We start from the raw sequence: 19924 nt of genomic DNA, 5'->3' as shown, positions 1-19924 counted from the left end.
GCACGTTTTGACGCCCACCGGCTCATCCCAAAAGCATGCTTTAAACGAAAATATGCTGGAAACACAAGGCGGTCATTCAACATCTATAGAGAGAACATACACTTTGGGAAATGTACCATCGAAACAGGAGGAGGCTATTCAGCCCCTCGAGCCCGCATCGCCATTTGATAAGTTCATGGCTGATCTGTGATCGAACTCCATATACCTGCCTTTGGCCCATATCCCTTCATACCTTCGGTTGGCAAAAAGCTATCTATCTCAGATTTAAAATTAGTAATTAAGCAAATATCAATTGCCGTTAGGGGAAGAGAGTTCCAAACTTCTTCCATCCTTTGTGTGTGGAAGAGTTTTGTAATCTCACTCCTGAAAGGCCTGGCTCTAATTTTCAGACTGTGCCCCCTAGTCCCAGAATCTCCAAACAGCGAAAATAGTTTCTATCCATCCAGAAAATGTCAATGACACAGTCAATGAAAGGTGCAGTTCACGAAGGCGGCTCACCAGCACCTTCTCAAGATCAATTAGGGATGGGCAATAAATGCTGACCTTGCCATTGACACCCACATCCCATGATTGAAGACAAAAAAAAGTCGCCTGCATGGCCGACTAATTTCCTGCTGCTAAACGACGGGAAGAATGAAACCATCGGCTTCAGTCCTTTGAACGAACTGTATACACTTGCCGTCGAGCTCAATCCCCACTTGGTCCTCTGCCCCGAATATCCACTGCATCAGAAAATCCTCCATAACATCGAATGACAGCATGGAAACATCACAGAAGGAGGCCATTCGGTCCATCGTGCCTGTGCCAACTCTTTGAAAGAGCTATCCAATTAGACCCACTCCATTTCCCTTCCCCCATATCCCTACAAAATGTTCCCCTTCAATTATTTATCCAGTTCCCCTTTCAATGTTATTATTCAATCTGTTTCCACCACCCTTTCAGGCAGTGCATTCCAGATCATGACAACTTGCTGCGTAAAACAATTCTCCTCATCTCACCTCTGTTTCCAATTACCTTAAATCTGTGTCCTCTGGTTACCATCCTTTCTGGCACTGGAAATAGTTTCTCCTGATTTATTCTATCAAAACCGTTCATGATTTTGAACACCTCTGTTAAATCTCCCCTCAACCGTCTCTGCTCAAAGGAGAACAACCCCAGCTTCTCCAGTCTCTCCCTCTCACTGCAATCCCTCATCCCTGGCACCATTCTAGTAAATCACCTCTGCACCCTCTCCAAGGCCTTGACATCCTTCCTAAAGTGTGGTGGGCAGAATTGTGACGTGGCCTGCTGAGGCCTAACCAGTGATTTAGAAAGGTTTAGCATAAGTTCCTTGCTTTAGTACTCGATGCCTCTATTAATAAAGTCAACGATTCCGAATACATTTTTTTTACAATCTATTTAACTTGTCCTGCCACCTTCAAAGATTTGTGTACGTATACCGCCAGGTGTACCTGTTCCTGCACCCCCTTTAAAATTGCACCATTTATTTTAAAGAGCTGGCACAGGCACGATGGGCCGAATGGCCTCCTGTGATTCTATGCTTCTATGTTTTTGATTTCAACTCCATGAAGCGCTTTGGGTTATCCCCCAGAAGTGGGAGTCAGCAGTTCACTTTCTCCCTTAATACTTCCATCTGACCTGGGCTGGATTAAATAGATGTTTTCGGGGTGTAATGGTTATCATGTTGGCCTCACACGCGAAAAACTCCCGGTTTAATCCCGGGTCAGAAACAATTTGCTGGTACTTGCTCTTCACAAACTTCCAGGCGCGAGCTTTCTCTCGTGTGAATTGGGCAGCAATCCTTTCATATTCAATAACGGCTGCATCAGATTCCTGGTCTCATCACCACTGAACACTTTTAAGCAGACTCCTAAAATAAAGTGCGTAAAATGAGAAGGGATGAAAGTCAGAAAAGTTAGCGTAGTTTCGACAGTCACCCGGCAAACTTGTTAGCATTTCGTTCATTGCGAAACAGAAAGTTGTGGGTTTATTAATGGTAATTAATAGAATCATCTCAGAGACTTGAAACAGTTTCTCCTTATTTGCTCTATCAAAACCTTTCATAATTTTGAACACCTCGATCAAATCTCCCCTTCACCTTCTCTGCTCTAAGGGGATAATCACAGATGCTCCATTCTCGCCACTTAATTGAAGTCCCTCATCCCTGTTCCCATTCTCGTAAATCTCCTCTGCACCCTCTCAAAGGCCTTGACATCTTTCCTAAAGTGTGGTGCCCAGAATTGAACGCAATACTCCAGCTGCAGCCTAACCAGTGTTTTATAAACGTTTTGCATAACTTTGTTGCTTTTATACGATATGCCTCTATTAATAAATTCCATTTACCAGGCTGTCTATGTCCTCCTGAAGTCTGATACTATCCACCACAAAGTTTACTAAATTCCCGAGTTTCGTGTCATCTGCAAAGTTTGAAATTATAACCTGTATACCCAAGTCCAGCTCATTAATGTATGTATCAAAAATGAAAACATTTTGCAGTGTGACATGTGTGACTTTAAGTCTAGTTTATATAACATCTTCTCATAATTTAACACATTGCACCCTGGTAACAATCTGGTGAATCTGTGCTGCACTCCTTCCAAGGCCAATATATCCTTTCAGATTCAAAGGGTATAAACTTGAAATAAGCGTCACTGTGGATCAGTTTTCGCTCACTCAAAGTTATCTGTTGAGTGAAATAAAAGAAAGCGCTTTTAAAGAATAAGGAAGCAGCCACTATCGCCCCTTTTGACAAGCCAATTTTGTGGCACTTTATCAAACGCCTTTTGAAAGGCCATATACACAACATCAACCACATTGCCCTCATCAGCCCTCTCTGTTAACTCATCACAAAACTCAATCATGATTTGCCTCTAACAAATCCACAGTGGCTTTCTATTATCAATCCACACTTGTCCAAATGACTATTAATTTTGTCCCAGATTATCATTTCTAAAAGCTTCCCACCACCGTGGTTAAACTGACTGGCCAGTAGTTGCTGCGTTTATCCTTACACCCTTTTTTGAACAAGGGTGTAACATCTGCAATTCTCCAGTTCTCTGGCACCAAACCTTGTATCTAAGGAGGATTGAAAGATTATGGCCAGGACCTCTGCAATTTAAACCCTTATTTCCCTCAGCAACCTCGGATGCATCCCATTCGGACCAGGTGAATTTAAGTACAGCCAGCCTTTCTGGTATCTCCTCTTGATCAATTTTCACCCTATCCAGTATCTCAACTGCCTCCCCTTTTACAGTGATTTGGGCAGTATTTTCTTCCTCGATAAAGACAGATGCAAAATACTCATTTAGTACCTCAGCCATGCCTTCATGCGTAGATCTCCTTTTTGGTCCCTAATCGGTCTTACCCCTCCGCTTACTCACCGTTTATTTTTATATGCCTGTGGAAGACTTTAAAGACTTGATGAAGGGATCGAGTGTGATATATCCAAGTTTGCTAATGATTCAAAGCTAGATGGGAAAGTAAGCTGTGAGGAGGAAACAAAGAGTCTGCAAAGGGATATAGACAGGTTAATGTGTGCGTAAGAAGGTGACAGATGGAGTATAATGTGGGGAAATGTGAGGTTATTCACTTTGGTAGGAAGATCAGAAAAACAGAATATTTTTGAAATGGTGAGAAACTATTAAATATTGATGTCCAGAGCAACTTGGGTGTCCTGGACACCTGAACTCCAGGTTGTGCGAACCTAGTATCAGCACATAAAACGTGATGACAGAGAAAGGCTAAATAAACACTAAGACATGAAACAATCCTTGGTGCTTCCTGAGAGTCAGAAAAGTGGGATGGTTTACGACCATGATTTAAGATCAGTGGTGCTTACGTACGGAACAATTCAGCCGAATTGTATAAAGTTAGGGCATGCTCCCTTGTCAAATGTTAGGGCTCTCAGTAGGGGACAATCAGAAGTCCATTGCCACAGGCAGTCCGCAAAGATCATGTCTGATATACCTGGATTCGCAGACAGGTCAGGTTGTGTTGATTGCTTGTCATTAATGTAATCTGTAGACAGTTATATTATAATAATAATACTGTTGAATGTAATGTTGAAGGCAGCTGTAGTGCAACTCTTTTGGAAGTCAATCTATTAAACTTGCTATTTTGTAACCACTCGAGCTAAAATCAAGCGGAAGTTATTGTTGATGGATTAACAACCCATAGTTGCAACAGTAACGGGAGAAATCCGCTTACAAACATTCACTTTTTTTATAAACATCACACCATAGTTTCTTTTTTCACACGTTCTTTTTTGCAGTTCTAATCGAAATCGAAACACCGAAAGTCTAAGTGTTTTTCAGAAGACCCCCTCCTGTTATGTATCTTGAGCAGTTTCCCACATCCTTTTCCTGTGATGTGATAATTCTGGGCGCAGGATGAATGTAATTGGATTTGCTGCAGTCCGATGACAGCAGGCGATGGAAGCGAGCGCCATGCTGCTGCTGACAAGTGAAGGATACTTCCGATGCTGCCTGACATCCGGTTGGAGTGGGCGGGGATTTGAAAGCCAACCCATTCCTCCAATCTCGGAGCTCTAAAGCGGTGCTTGATAAACATTGATAGAAACAAACACCCAATGAAACACCCAGGCCTCGTGGCGCAACGGTGGAGCGTCTGACTCCAGATAAGAAGGTTATGTGTTCAAATCACGTCAGGGTCACAGTTTTTTCACTGAGAGCCGGTTTGAACAATTCTGCAATTCAAATTTTCTTTGCGTCTTCACAATGAACAGAACCCTGCTCTGAAGTCTGCCTCTGGTTCCCCAGTGTCAGGGAGGGAAGCACCTGATGACCTCATTTATTTAATGTAAAGAACAGAAGACAAACACACATCTTAGTTCAAAAACCACCCTGCAGGTGGACACATAGTGAGATAAACACAGGGCAGAGATGCAGACAGTATCCGGAAACATCGGTAAATAGACAAGAGACATGGATTGAGCGCTTTGTTAACAGAAAATTGTCTGAACCTCCACGGTCAATGAAAGGGCTTTTGTTGGCCGGTTTCCCATTGAACCGGAGAATTCGGGAGAGCTTGGGAGATGGTTGGTTCGGTTCCCTTGTCACCCACCAGCGGAAAAGTTTTGTCGATCCCACCCGACTAACTGCTTTCAAAAGCCACTCTGTCCAAAGCCAATATATCCTTCCAGATTAAAAGGGGATAAAACTTGAATAGAGCGTCACTGTGGATCAGTTTTCTCTCATTCAAAATTATCTGTTCAATGAAGTAAAAGATGCAGCTGACAAAGAATAAGGGAGCAGCCACTGTCTCCCTTTTTGGCAGGAGAAGAAAATCGATCTGTCTGTTTGTGGAGACCAAGTTCCAATATAATGTTTCCGCTCGGGATCGAACCGGGGACCTTTCGCATGTAAAACAAACGTGATAACCACTACACTACGGAAACCGATGATATGGTAGGTAACACAATGGACAGCTGAATGGTGTGCTCTCTCTGCTCGTACTTGGAATGTGTTGTTTCCATTGCAGCAAGAGACACAGACAGTGGCTGCTCCCCCTTATCTTTAAAAACTCGCAGGGTAGTGGGTTTGAGCCCCACGTTGGGCGAGTACCGTTTTAAACTTTTATGCTGCTTCCACCCGCCCCCCTCCGCCTCACCGCGCACGATGGGGCCGCGCCCGGGCTGAATCTCTCCATTTTGGTTTCCACCCCTGTCGCAGCATGAAATGGTCCTTATCAAAGTCACAAATTATACCCTATGGGACTACCACCATGATAAACTATCCCTCCTCATCCTTCTCAAATACAATATCTCACCGTGCTGTTACGCTGTTAGACTAGATTCCTCTCTCTGCTCTTATTTGGAATGTGTTGCTTTTCCGTCTGACAACACTTAGTATCATTGTATTATGTTAGTCCGCTGGAGGAGATCATTCGGCCCCTCGTCCCTGTGCCGGGTAAAACACACGTATTCGTTCAAAATTCGTTCAGAGACAGATTGAGTGGTTTTTTTATCAGAACATTGCCTGAACCCCCACAGTCTACAGCTTTCCTCCTCGCTATCAACCACACGGCCTACTTTTGTGTCACCCGCAAATTTCTCAATCATGCCCCCTACGCTTAAGTCCAAATCGTTAATGTAAACCACAAAAAGCAAAGGTTAATCCCGGGGATGAGGGGGCGGGCATATGAGGAGAGGTTGAGTAGATTGGGACTCTGCTCATTGGAGTTCAGAAGAATGAGAGGCGATCTTATTGAAACATATAAGATTGTGAAGGGTCTTGATCGGGTGGATGCAGTAAGGATGTTCCCAAAGATGGGTGAAACTAGAACTAGGGGGCATAATCTTAGAATAAGGGGCTGCTCTTTCAAAACTGAGATGAGGAGAAACTTCTTCACTCAGAGGGTGGTAGGTCTGTGGAATTTGCTGCCCCAGGAAGCTGTGGAAGCTACATCATTAGATAAATTTAAAACAGAAATAGACAGTTTCCTAGAAGTAAAGGGAATTAGGGGTTATGGGGAGCGGGCAGGAAATTGGACATGAAGCTGAGTTCGGATCGGTCAATGCCCTGTGGGTGGCGGAGAGGGCCCAGGGGCTATGTGGCCGGGTCCTGCTCCGACTTCTTGTGTTCTTTAGATTTGTGGTTGGGATCAGATCAGCCATGATCTTATTGAATGGCGGAGCAGGCTCGAGGGGCCGATTGGCCTACTCCTGCTCCAATTTCTTATGTTCTTATGTTCTTATGACCAAGTACCGAGCCCTGCGGCAAAACACTGGCAACAGCCTTCCAGCCGCAAAAGCACCCATTGACCATTACCCTTTGCTTTCGACCACTGAGCTAATTTTGGATCCAATAAGCCACATTCCCTTGGATCCTATGGGCCTTTACTTTTTCGACTAATCTGCCATGTGGGATTTTTTCAAAAGCCTTGCGACAATCCATGCAGACTACATCAATTGCGCTACCCTCATCGATCCTCTTTGTCACCTTCTCGAAAAATTCAATCAGGTTCGTGAGACACGACCTCCCCTGAACAAATCCATGCTGATTGCCCTTGATTGGTCCGTGCCTTTCGAAGTGACAGTTTATCCTGTCCCTCATTTGACATGGAGTCTTTCTCCTGCTTGCTGCAAGAACAGATAAGGCGGTTATCAGTGCTCAGGCCCGGCGAGCTCAGTCGGTAGAACATGAGACTTTTAATCTCAGGATCGTGGGTTCGAGCCCAATGTTAGGCGAGGGCCATTTTAAACTTTCATGCTGCTTTCACAGGCCAACAGTGCAGAAATAATGCAGAATAAAGCATGCTATCGGTCGTCAGAATGGCCGAGCGGCCGACGGCGCTGCGTTCAGGTCGCAGTCTCTTCTGGAGGCGTGGGTTCCAATCCCACTTCTGACATTCTATATTTTTACCAAGACGTGGAAATATTTTATTTGTGGATTGGGCAGCAGCTGATGTTTCTGCCAAGTTGATTTGCTCCTCCCACAAAAGCAATTGGCTTTGTCATGCATATGTGTCTTGAGAAGTTTTAAATGGTGAAATGGTTGACATATTAATGACCTGGAGAAAGAAATAGAACAGCAGTGGGAAGCAATAAAAACGCTGATCAATAGAGTCCAGGAGAAATATATCCCACGACAGAGCAAGAAAAAAATAGCCAGAAATGTCACACCAGGGTTGAATCAAGAAATAAGGACAAAATTGAAACGAAAGAAAAAGGCCCACACGAGACAATAAAGGAGAGAGGGGAATGTGAAAAGACTGGGAAAGAAGTCCAAAGAACTATTAGAAAGGCAAAAAGAAATATCAAAAAAGCAAAGTATTCTAGACACATCAACAGCCAAAGAAAATTTAGGATTGGAATAGGGCCACTAAGGGATACACACGACAAACTCACTGGCAATGACAGCGAAATGGCAGAAATATGAAATAATCACTTTTCTTCAGTATTTACCAGGGAGACTAATATTGTGGGCATGACAGGAGAAGAAGAGATCAAAAAATATATAATGACATTCAAGATCGAAATGGGGGAGATAATTCATAAACTAATCAAAGCTCGAGAGGAAATTTCCTGTTCGGAGCCGAACCAGAGTTTCAAACCGTTCAGTCACGCTAATTTCCGTATTACTGTTCAGGAGCTCGTTTCACAGGGACACGATTACTGCGCTCCATTTAGGGAGGCTCAGTGAAAGGCGGAAATTGATCTATTAATAGAATCATAGAATAGGACAGCGCCATTCTAATGCCATTCGGCCCATCGTGCCTGTGCCAGGTCTCTGAAAGTGCTGTCCAGTTCGTCCCACTCGCCTGCTGTTTCCCCATAGCCCTGAAAAAGTTTCCATCCAAGCGTTTATCCAATTCCCTTTTGAAAACTGTGAGTTAAGAAAAACAATATTGAAAGGGGTGCTGGGGCCTCTGCAGCGTCGATGTGGAGTGTGTGATGATTGAAGTTATTAAGATGGTTGCTTTACACATGGTATGTTGTGCTATCATCCTGAAATATCTTCAACATCCAATACAAATTAAATTGCAAACCTGACGGACAAACACTGGAAAACAAGTCACGAGTGAACGCAAATCATCTGGGACCCGTTTTCAGCCTCACCGCACTTTAAGTAAAGTGAAATAACTTTGCATTGAAAAGATTTGGAACTTGCATCTGTGCCTTTATCTGTTCCATTTCTTAAAGTTGCTGGTGTCTGATGATGTACACGCCTCTGCTCGCTCTATTGAACAAGAAAGGAGGTGTTTGACGTTGACGGGACCTGTTGGTTATGAGCTTATCCTTTACATTGAGTCGGTTCGCGTCTTTTGAACGGCGTCAGCTTTAGCCCAGCGGTGAACTTCGCAGCAAACAAGTTCATCACCGTCTCACCGCGGGCGCTGACTGACACGTTTATTGTTATTTCTTTCAGTCCTATATAAATAGTGACCGTGATTTTAAATTTGCACTAAGTGATTTTGAAGTAGTCTCCTTTAAATTTTTCAAAGGTGACCCCGAATTTATGATAGTCCGGACATTTCACCAGCCGTGTTGAAAACAAAACATGTCTTTACCTTTCGCGTCTTTTTTCGAAAGGCAAAAAATATATTTCCCGTGACCTCTGAAGGATGGACGAGTGCATTTCAGAAAGCTGAAGCAAGTTCACCGAGCTGAAATCGTCTGACCACGTTAAAGGCGATATATATATATATATATATGTGTGCAAATAGTTGCTGTCTGTTTCTGTGGTTGTCTTTTTTCTGTGTGTGTCCATCTGCAGGTCGATTTTGAATCAATACCAGTGTTCGTGTCAGTTTGTTGCATGAAATAAATGAGGTTATCAGGCGCTCCCCTCCCTGCCACTGGGTAGGTACTGAGTCGGGGTTTAGACCAAACATATGTTTCGTTTTGTGTGAAAAAGCAATTAAAACCTTCATTCGGGAATTATCCAGTCTCATGTGAGCGGTGAAAGAAACAGTGACCCCGATGTGATTTGAACACGCAGCCTTTTAATCTGGAGTCAGACCTTTGCGCCTCGCACTCTGAAGACAGGATCCTGGATGTTATTATATTTTTTGAATGTTTCTCAAACACCGTTTCATACATTGGTTGAATGGATCGGGCTTATCAAATCTCCGCCAGATCCCACCGGGTGTGAGACAGTCTTGGAAGCAGCCTTCACCCCCAATATCACGCTGGCATTCATCGCCTGCTCCCAACGGACTGCATGAACAGGGCTGGGAGATATGGACTTTGTTCACATCATTCAGCAATGTGAATCGTTAAATATTTAATCATTTTTAATGGGGACAAGGTTTCAAAACGCTCCCGCCCGGTTTCGAACCGGGGACCTTTCGCTTTCTCGGCAAACGTGATAACCACAACACTACGGAAAACTGATGCTTCAAGCTCTGTGATATGGATATAACCCCTCAGCCAAACTAATTTCCGTATTACTGTCCAGGAGCTCATTTCACAGGGATACATTTACTGCGCTGTATTCAGGAAGGCTGCAGAGAAGGATAGGTGGCAATGGTCAGGCAGGGAATCTCAGAGCATCGCGCCGACACAAACATTTCACTGTTTTTTTCATGTACCTGTTATCCGACCGCAGTTTAAACTATTGCGAATGGCATGCGCAGATGATATTGTTCATTGAGTGTTTTCTTGCTCGAAACATCAGCCTTTACGGTTAACAGCCGAACGCGCTAACCGATTGCGCCACAGAGACCAACCGGTGTGGTTTCTTGCAAGATACACGAAAGCAGCGTGTCACCTGGCCAAAGTTTCATGTTGCAGCCACAGAAATGTAGTTGTCCATTATCAGTGTTACTTTTCCAGAAATAAAGGAAGGAACATTGTTTGTGGAAACATGGAAACGGTCTGATCTCGCTCACAGCATCGATATCACCGCCAACCAGCTCTCCTGCAACCGGCGCGCTAATCGCTGCTTTGTCTGTTACTTATTAGCACTGCGGGAGAGCCTTCGTCACACGGATTGCAGCGGTTCAACAAGGCGGCTCACCACCACCTTCTCAAAGGTAATTAGGGATGGGCAATAAATACCGGCCTCGCCAGCGACACCCACATCCCATTAACGAATAAAAAAAATATTAATTTCAGATTCTGCATCAGTTTGAGGTGCTGTATTGGATTAAGTTTTGTATTTGTTTGAGGTACTTTATTGCTTTGAGATACTGAATTAGATTGAGGTACTGTATTAGTTTGAGGTATTAATTTATGTTTCAGGTTCTGTATCGGTTTGAGGTACTGTATTAGTTTAAGGTGTTGTATTTGATTGAGGTACTGTATTAGTTTGAGGTACTTTATTCGTTTGAGATGATGTATGAGCTTGAGGTATTATATTAGTTTCAGATTCTCTATCCGTTTCAGGTATTGTATTTGCTTGAGGTACCGTATTAGTTTGAGGTACTGTTTTAATTTGAGAAGCTCTATCAGTTTGAGGTGTTATATTAGTTTGGGGTATCTGTATTATAAGGAAAGAGTTAGTCTTTATATTGAATTAATATTAACCTTTACCTTTTGCCTCTTAAGTAAGGAAGTATAAATCTCTGTTGGGAGAATGAAACTACAATCATAAGACAGATTTGCTTCATTTTATATGCATGCATATGTTTAATATAGAGACGAGTAGATTCTGAAGTCCAGAAACTCTTGGATCGGAGCTGATATCATAATACTCATAAGTTTAATTATCCTTTTGATATAAACAATTCTCTGACAATCATAACAAGGCCTTTAAATCATTCAGAGCTGGTGTGTATGTGTGTCAGACAGCATTGTGTGCTATTCGTCTTACCAGCGTCACAGGGAAGCAGGAGAGGTGTGAGATATGTATGAATGCTGCGTATCATTCCAAGCTGACGCAGCGGGAAAGGGCTGCACTGGTGAGAGATAAACACCATTCTGCTCTCTGGTCAATGGGCAAGGCCATATGTTTTAACGAACAAGTTCAAAAGTTATAGTTATGATTAATGCCGAAAGCAGAACACCTGGCTGTGCCGAAGGAGCCTGTTTGCACCACAAGGCTGCATCGAGTGGAGGAGTGTAGTTAGGTGATGAGGGAAGTGATACTCTGATGACATCGAAAATTCTGGAAACCCTCAGCAGGTCAGGCAGAATCTGTGGAGAGAGAAACCGAGTTAATGTTTCAGGTCAATGACCTTTCATCAGAACCACGTTGGGCAGTTGTGTTTGGTAATAGTATGAAACATTGGAATTGTTTCACTCATGTGGGGTGATTTGGGTACTTTTCTGTCTTTGGAAGTTGAAGAGTAAAATAAGGGCTCATCCAGGATTTGAACCCGGGACCTCTCACATATTTGGACAGAGAACCCCGAAGCAAGAATCATACCCCAAGACCAACGAGCCCGTTGACAAAATCCAATGCATTCAAGAGCCAGCCTTCGTAAAACCCTTTTTGTTGGCTATCCTTGATAAGCAATTATGAGGACAGGTTGCAAAGACCAGACTTGCATTCCCTTGAGTGCAGAATATTAAGGGGTGATCTAATTGAGGTGTTTGGATTATTAAAGGATTTGACACGGCAGATAGAGACTATTTCCTCTGGTGGGGAGAGTCCAGAACAAGGGGGCATAACCTTAAAATTAGAGCTGGGCCGTTCAGGGTTGATGTCAGGAAGCACTTCTTCACACAAAGGGGAGTGGAATTCTGGAACTCTCTCCCTCAAAAAGCAGTTGAGGCTGGGGGTCAATTGAAAATTTCAAAACTGAGATTGATAGATTTTGGGGCTGATTCGGGAGTTTAATGACTTTGACATTTTTTCCCTGTGACTTGGAGAGTTTCGATCGATGAAATATTCGTGAAAAGAGTCAGTGTAAAGAGAGTCAACAGTTCATGTTTTCCCGAGACACTTCCTTCAGAGCTAAGAACGAAAAGTTTCTCATTTCCATAGTGCAGCGGTTATCATGTTCACCAGTTACACGCAGAAAGTCCCCGATTTGACCTCGGAGGGAAGCATGTTGTTGGGACTTGCTCCCCATAAACCTCCAGGGTCGAGTTTGTTCATGCATGAAAGGGGCGACAAACCTTTTTAAATTTAACAACGGCTACACCAGATTCCTGGTATAATAAGCACTAAACACTTTTAAGCAGACTCCTAAAATACAGTATGTAAAACGGGAAGGGATAAAAGTTCATGACATACAAAACACAAAGATTTATTGACGTTTTAATTGTCACTTGACAAACAAGTTAGCATTTCCTTCAGTGTGCAACAGAACGTATTAATGGCGATTAAAAAAACATTAAATGTCTCACAGACTTGAATTATTTTTGTGCAATGAACTATTCCCAACAACAAGGGAACACTGCATCAAACATATATATTTAAGTATATAATAAGTATATATAATATATATATATATATATATATATATAATCTATGCCATCAGTAGACCTCGTGGTGAAACGGTAGCGCGTCTGACTCTGGATTCTGAAGGCTGCGTATTTAAATCATGTCGAAATCACTACTTCTTATACCATTCATATCAGCCTGGATAATTTCGGAATCACTGCTTTTTAATAATAAACGAAACTTTGCTCACTAGTTCATTGTTCATTGCTCCCTGTCATTGATAATTGAAATGAAATATTAATCTGGCAAAGCCGGAGAACAAAATATTAAACCAGCGAAACAAATACTGAGCAAGATTATTTGCAATTTTTGGGGGGAAGTGCAGCTGAAAAGCAGAAGATCTGAATGGAATGATCAATGATTGAGCGGAATACATTGCTCGACTTGTTACTCGATTGCTTTCTTGCACAGCACCTCACAAACCCGTGACCTCAACCACCGAGAAGGACAAAGGCAGCAAGTACATGGGAATAACACCACCTGCACGTTCCCCTCCAAGTCACACACCATCCCGACTTGGAAATATATCGGCCGTTCCTTCATCGCCGTTGGATCCTGGAACTCCCTACCTAACAACACTGAGGGAGAACCTTCACCACACGGACTGCATCGGTTCAAGAAGACGGCTCACCACCACCTTCTCAAGGGCAATTAGGTTTGGGCAATAAATTCTGGCCTTGCCAGCGACACCCACATCCCATGAACGAATGTAAAAAATCTGTGTGCTCCTCCAATTCTGGCCTCTTGCGCATCCCCGATTTAAATCGCTCCACCATTGGCGGCTGTGCCTTCAGCTACCTAAGCTCTGGAATTCCCTCCTTAAACCTCTCCGCCTCTCTCTCCTTTAACACATACCTTAAAACCTACCTCTTCGACTAAGCTTTTGGTCACCTGTCCCAATATCTCCTTATGTGGCTTAGTGTCAAATTTTGTTCAATAACGCTCCCGTGAAGCACCTTGTGACGTTTTACTACGTTAAAGGCGCTCGACAAATGCAGACTGTGTCCTCTGGTTATCGACCCTCCTGCCAATGGAAACAGCTTCTCCCCATCCATTCTATCAAAATCCCCTCATAATTTTGAATACCTCCATTAAATCTCCCCTTAACCTTATTTTGCTCGAAGGAGAACAATCCCAGCTTCTCCAGTCTCTCCACATAACCCATCACTGGACACGATGCAAGGCGGCAACCAGGATTGCAAATTATTGCCAGTCGGGAGCTGGACAAATCGAAAGGAACCGAAATGACAAACAGCTTTGTGAATCTGTAGATACGCTTTGGGAAACGGAATTGGAGGCGAATAAAAGACTGACCAGACAGGCGGCCAAGACGCAGCTGAGTCGGCATGTCCCCCTGGAACAGTTACTCTGATGTTGTGGATGAAATTAAGAGGTCGGAGCCATTTAAAGCGCTCCCAGTTACTGCAGATCAGGGATCAAAAACTGACATCAGCGTCAGGACGCTTAGAATACTTTTTCTTTATTTGTTCATGGGATGTGGGCGTCGCTGGCGAGGCCGGCATTTATTGCCCATCCCGAATTGCCCTTGAGAAGGTGGTGGTGAGCCGCCTTCTTGAACCGCTGCAGTCCGTGTTGCGAAGGTTCTCCCACAGTGCGACTGAGTAACAGACAAAGCACCGGTGGGCGCGCCGGTTGCAGGAGAGCTGGTTGTCGGGTGATATCGATGCTGTGAGCGAGACCATATCGTTTCCATGTTTCCACAAACAATGTCCCATCCTTTGTTTCTGGAAAAGTAACACTGATAGTTGTCAATTGCATTCTGTGGCTGCAACTTGTAACTTTGGCTAGGTGACACGCTGTTTTAGTGTATCTTGCAAACACATGCATTGTGTGGTCTCTGTGGCGCAATCGGTTAGCGCGTTCGGTTATTAACTAAAAGCTTTGGTGGTTTGAGCCCACCCATGGACGAAAGTTGCACCTTTCTCTTCCCACTTTCGGATTCATTGCCTCATTCTGATCGCCCTGAAGCCGGTGCAAGGTTTTAATTCCTGATCTGCAGTAACTGGGAGCACTTTAAATGGCTCCAATCTCGTTTCAAGTTTTCGAATGTGTGATTTGGCGACAAGAAAACACTCTGTGAACAATGTCGTCTGAGCATGCCGGATTCGCTATAGTTCAAACTGCGGTCGGATATCAGGCACATGAAAAACAGTGAAATGTTTGTGTGGGCGCGATGCTCTGGGATTCCCTGCCTGACCATCGCCACCGATCCTTCTCTGCAGCCTTCCGAAATACAGCGCAGGAAATGTATCCCTGTGAAATCAGCTTGGCTGAGGCGTTATGTCCCGAACACGGGACTGCATGCTTCAGGTTTCCGTCGTGTCGTGGTTATCACGTTCGCCGAACACGCGAAAGGTCCCCAGTTCGAAACCGGGCGGAAAACTTGTTCCGATTAAAAATGAGTAAATATTTAACGATTCACACTGCTGATTAAATGTGAACAAAGTCCATAACTTTCAGCCCGCTGAGAGCAGGCGATGAAAGACCCGTGATATTGGGGGTGAAGGCTGCTTCCAATACTGTCCCACACCCGGTGGGACCTGGCGGAAATTTGATAAGCCCGATCTATTCAACCAAGGTGGGATAAATGAAACGGTGTTTGAGAAACATTCATGTTTCTAATAACATCCTGGATCCTGTCTGCAGAGTGCGTGGCGCAAAGGTCTGACTCCAGATCAAAAGTCTGGGTGTTCACATCACATCGGGGTCACAGTTTCTTTCACCGCTCACATGAGACTGGATAATTCCCGAATGAAGGTTTTAATTGCTTTTTCACAGAAAAGCAACAGGTGTTTGGCCTAAAACCTGACTCAGGACCGACCCAGTGCCAGGGAGGGGAGCGCCTGATACCCTCATTTATTTCATGCAACAAACTGACACGAACACTGGTATTGATTCAAAATCGACCTGCAGATGGACGCACAGAAGAAAGAGAACCACAGAAACAGACAGCAACGACTTGCATATATATCTGAAAACATATATATGAGAAAGGCATGGATGTTAGGGAACTTGGGGAAATAAATAGTGATGTCTTGAGGAGTGTACATATTACAGAGAGGGAGGTGCTGGAAGTCTTAACGCGCATCAAGGTAGATAAATCTCCGGGACCTGATGAAATGTATCCCAGGACGTTATGGGAGGTTAGGGAGGAAATTGCGGGTCCCCTAGCAGAGATATTTGAATCATCCACCGCTACAGGTGAGGTGCCTGAAGATTGGAGGGTAGCAAATGTTGTGCCTTTGTTTAAGAAGGGCGGCAGGGAAAAGCCTGGGAACTACAGACCAGTGAGCCTGACATCTGTAGTGGGTAAGTTGTTAGAGGGTATTCTGAGGGACAGGATCTACAGGCATTTGGAGAGGCAGGGACTAATTAGGAACAGTCAGCATGGTTTTGTGAGAGGAAAATCATGTCTCACGAATTTGATTGAGTTTTTTGAAGGGGTAACCAAGAAGATAGATGAGGGCTGTGCAGTAGACGTGGTCTACATGGACTTCAGCAAAGCATTTGACAAGGTACCGCATGGTAGGTTGTTACATAAGGTTAAATCTCATGGGATCCAAGGTGAGGTAGCCAATTGGATACAAAATTGGCTTGACGACAGAAGACAGAGGGTGGTTGTCGAGGTTTGTTTTTCAAACTGGATGCCTGTGTCCAGCGGTGTGCCTCAGGGATCGGTGCTGGGTCCGCTGTTATTTGTTATTTATATTAATGATTTGGATGAGAATTTAGGAGGCATGGTTAGTAAGTTTGCAGATGACACCAAGATTGGTGGCATTGTGGACAGTGAAGAAGGTTATCTAGGATTGCAACGGGATCTTGATAAATTGGGCCAGTGGGCCGATGAATGGCAGATGGAGTTTAATTTAGATAAATGTGAGGTGATGCATTTTGGTAGATCGAATCGGGCCAGGACCTACTCCGTTAATGGTAGGGCGTTGGGGAGAGTTATAGAACAAAGAGATCTAGGAGTACAGATTCACAGCTCCTTGAAAGTGGAGTCACAGGTGGATAGGGTGGTGAAGAAGGCATTCAGCATGCTTGGTTTCATTGGTCAGAACATTGAATGCAGGAGTTGGGATGTCTTGTTGAAGTTGCACAGGGCATTGTGAGGCCACACTTGGAGTACTGTGTACAGTTCTGGTCACCCTATTATAGAAAGGATATTATTAAACTAGAAAGAGTGCAGAAAAGATTTACTAGGATGCTACCGCGACTTGATGGTTTGACTTACAGGGAGAGGTTAGACAGACTGGGACTTTTTTCCCTGGAGAGTAGGAGGTTAAGGGTTGATCTTATAGAAGTCTATAAAATAATGAGGGGCATAGATAAGGTCGATAGTCAAAATCTTTTCCCAAAGGTAGGGGAGCCTATAACGAGGGGGCACAGATTTAAGGTGAGAGGGGAGAGATACAAAAGGATCCAGAGGGGCAATTTTTTCACTCAAAGGGTGGTGAGTGTCTGGAACGAGCTGCCAGAGGCAGTAGTAGAGGCGGGTACAATTTTGTCTTTTACAAAGCATTTGGACAGTTACATGGGTAAGATGGGTATCGAGGGATATGGGCCAAGTGCAGGCAATTGGGACTAGCTTAGTGGTATAAACTGGGCGACATGGACATGTTGGGCCGAAGGGCCTGTTTCCATGTTGTAACTTCTATGATTCTATGATTCTATTTCATTGCCTTTAACGTGGTCACCTCGGTGAACTTGCTTCAGCTTTCTGAAATGTACTTGTCCATCCTTCAGAGGCCACGGGAAATATATATTTTGCCTTTCGAAAAAAGACGCGAAAAGCAGAGACATGTTTTGTTTTCAACACGGCTGGTGAAATCGCCGGACAATCATAAATTAGGAGTCACCTTTGAAACATTGAAAGGCGACTATCTAAAAATCACTTCGTGCAAATTTAAAATCACGGTCACTATTCATTTTGGTCTGAAAGAAATAACAATAAACATGTCAGTCAGTGCCCGCGGTGAGACGGTGATGAACTTGTTTGTTGTGAAGTTTACCGCTGGGCTAAAGCTGACGCCGTTTAAAAAACGCGAACCCACTCAATGTAAAGGATGAGCTCATAAGCAACAGGTCCCGTCAACGTCAAACGGCTCCTTTCTTGTTCAATGGAGGGAGCAGAGGCGTGCACATCTTCAGACGCCAGCAACTTTTACAAATGGAACAGATGAAGGCACAGATGCAAGTTCCAAATATTTTCAATGCAAAGTTATTTCACTTCATTTAAAGTGCCGTGAGGCTGAAAACGGGTCCCAGATGATTTGCGTTCACTCGTGACTTGTTTTCCAGTGTTTGTCCGTCAGGTTTGCAATTTAATTTGTATTGGATATTGAAGATATTTCAGGATGATTGCACAACATACCATGTGTAAAGCAACCATCTTGATAACTTCAATCATCACACACTCTACATCGACGCTGCAGAGACCCCATCACCCCTTTCAATATTGTTTTTCTTAACTCACAGTTTTCAAAAGTGAATTGGATAAACGCTTGGATGGAAACATTTTCAGGGCTATGGGGAAACAGCAGGCGAGTGGGACGAACTGGACAGCTCTTTCAGAGAGCAGGCACAGGCACGATGGGCCGAATGGTATCCGAATAGCGCTGTCTTATTCTATGATTCGATTAATAGATCAATTTCCGCCTTTCACTGAGCCTCCCTAAATGGAGCGCAGTAATCGTGTCCCTGTGAAATGAGCTCCTGAACAGTAATACGGAAATTAGCGTGGCTGAGCGGTTTGAAACTCTGGTGAGGCTCCGAACAGGAAATTTCCTCTCTGAGTTTGATTAGTTTATCAATTATCTCCCCGCTTTCCATCTTAAATGTCTTTACATATTTTTTGATCTCTACTTCTACTGCCATGCCGACAGTCTCCCTGGTAAATACTGAAGCAAAGTGATTATTTAATATTTCTGCCATTTCGCTGTCATTGCCTGTGAGTTTGTCGTGTGTATCGCTAAGTGACCCTATTCCTATCCTAAATTTTCTTGGGCTGTTGATGTGTCTCGAATACTTTGCTTTTTTTATATTCCTTTTTGCCTTTCTAATAGTTCTTTAGACTTCTTTCCCAGTCTTTTCACATTCCCCTCTCTCCTTTATTGTCCAGTGTGTGCCTTTTTCTTTAGTTTCAATTTTACCCTGATTTCTTTATTCATCCCTGGTGTGTCATTTCTGGCCAGTTTGTTCTTGCTTTTCAGTGGGATATATTTCTCCTGGACTCTATTGATCACCGTTTTAAATGTTTCCCACTGCTGTTCTATTTCTTTGTCCAGGTCATTAATATGTCAAACATTTCACCGTTTGAAACTTCTCAAGTCACATTTCCATCACAAAGCCAGTTGCTTTTGTGGGAGGAGCAACTCAACTTGGTCGAAAAATCAGCTGCAGCCCAATCCACCAATAAAATATTTTCACGTCTTAGTAAAAGTAAGCAATGTCAGAAGTGGGATTCGAACCCACGCCTCCAGAAGAGACTGTGACCTGAACGCAGCGCCTTCGACCGCTCGGCCATCCTGACTACCGAATGCGTGTTCCATTCTGCATTATTTCTGCACTGTTGGTCAGTGAATTGAGCATAAAAGTTGAAAATCGCACTCGCCCAACGTGGGGCTTGAACCCACGACCCTGAGATTAAGAATCTCATGCTCTACCGACTGAGCTAGCCGGGCATGGTTACTTTAAGCGCCTTGTCTGTTATTGCAGCAACCAGGAGAAAGACTCCATTTCAAATTATTGGAATAATTTCTGAGGGCTCGGATAAACTGTCACTTCGAAAGGCACGGACTCATCAAGGACAGTCAGCATGGATTTGTTCAGGGGAGTTCGTGTCTGACTAACCTGATTGAATTTTTCGAGGAGGTGACAAGGAGGATCGATGAGGGTAGTGCAATTGATGTCGTCTACATGGATTTTAGCAAGGCTTTTGAAAAATTCCCAAATGGCAGATTGGTCGAAAAATTAAAGGCCCATGGGATCCAAGGGAATGTGGCTTGTTGGATCCAAAATTAGCTCAGTGGCAGGAAGCAAAGGGTAAT

General features: G+C 43.8%; 4 non-coding genes across 4 annotated transcripts; 1 reads left to right on the top strand and 3 right to left on the bottom strand.

Annotated features, from left to right (window-relative positions):
* Positions 1-5343: 5343 nt before the first annotated feature.
* Positions 5344-5416, bottom strand: trnav-uac (transfer RNA valine (anticodon UAC)). The gene has a single exon. It is a non-coding gene; the product is annotated as a tRNA-Val (tRNA).
* A 1869-nt stretch (positions 5417-7285) lies between these two features.
* On the top strand, positions 7286-7368 carry trnal-cag (transfer RNA leucine (anticodon CAG)). The gene has a single exon. It is a non-coding gene; the product is annotated as a tRNA-Leu (tRNA).
* Positions 7369-19324: 11956 nt separating this feature from the next.
* On the bottom strand, positions 19325-19407 carry trnal-cag (transfer RNA leucine (anticodon CAG)). The gene has a single exon. It is a non-coding gene; the product is annotated as a tRNA-Leu (tRNA).
* A 78-nt stretch (positions 19408-19485) lies between these two features.
* Positions 19486-19558, bottom strand: trnak-cuu (transfer RNA lysine (anticodon CUU)). Its single transcript has one exon. It is a non-coding gene; the product is annotated as a tRNA-Lys (tRNA).
* Between the last annotated feature and the right edge of the window lie 366 nt (positions 19559-19924).

The sequence above is a fragment of the Heptranchias perlo genome, unplaced genomic scaffold, assembly GCF_035084215.1.
Source record: "Heptranchias perlo isolate sHepPer1 unplaced genomic scaffold, sHepPer1.hap1 HAP1_SCAFFOLD_129, whole genome shotgun sequence".
NCBI lineage: Eukaryota > Metazoa > Chordata > Chondrichthyes > Hexanchiformes > Hexanchidae > Heptranchias > Heptranchias perlo.
This window is presented reverse-complemented; position numbering and strand designations above follow the sequence as displayed.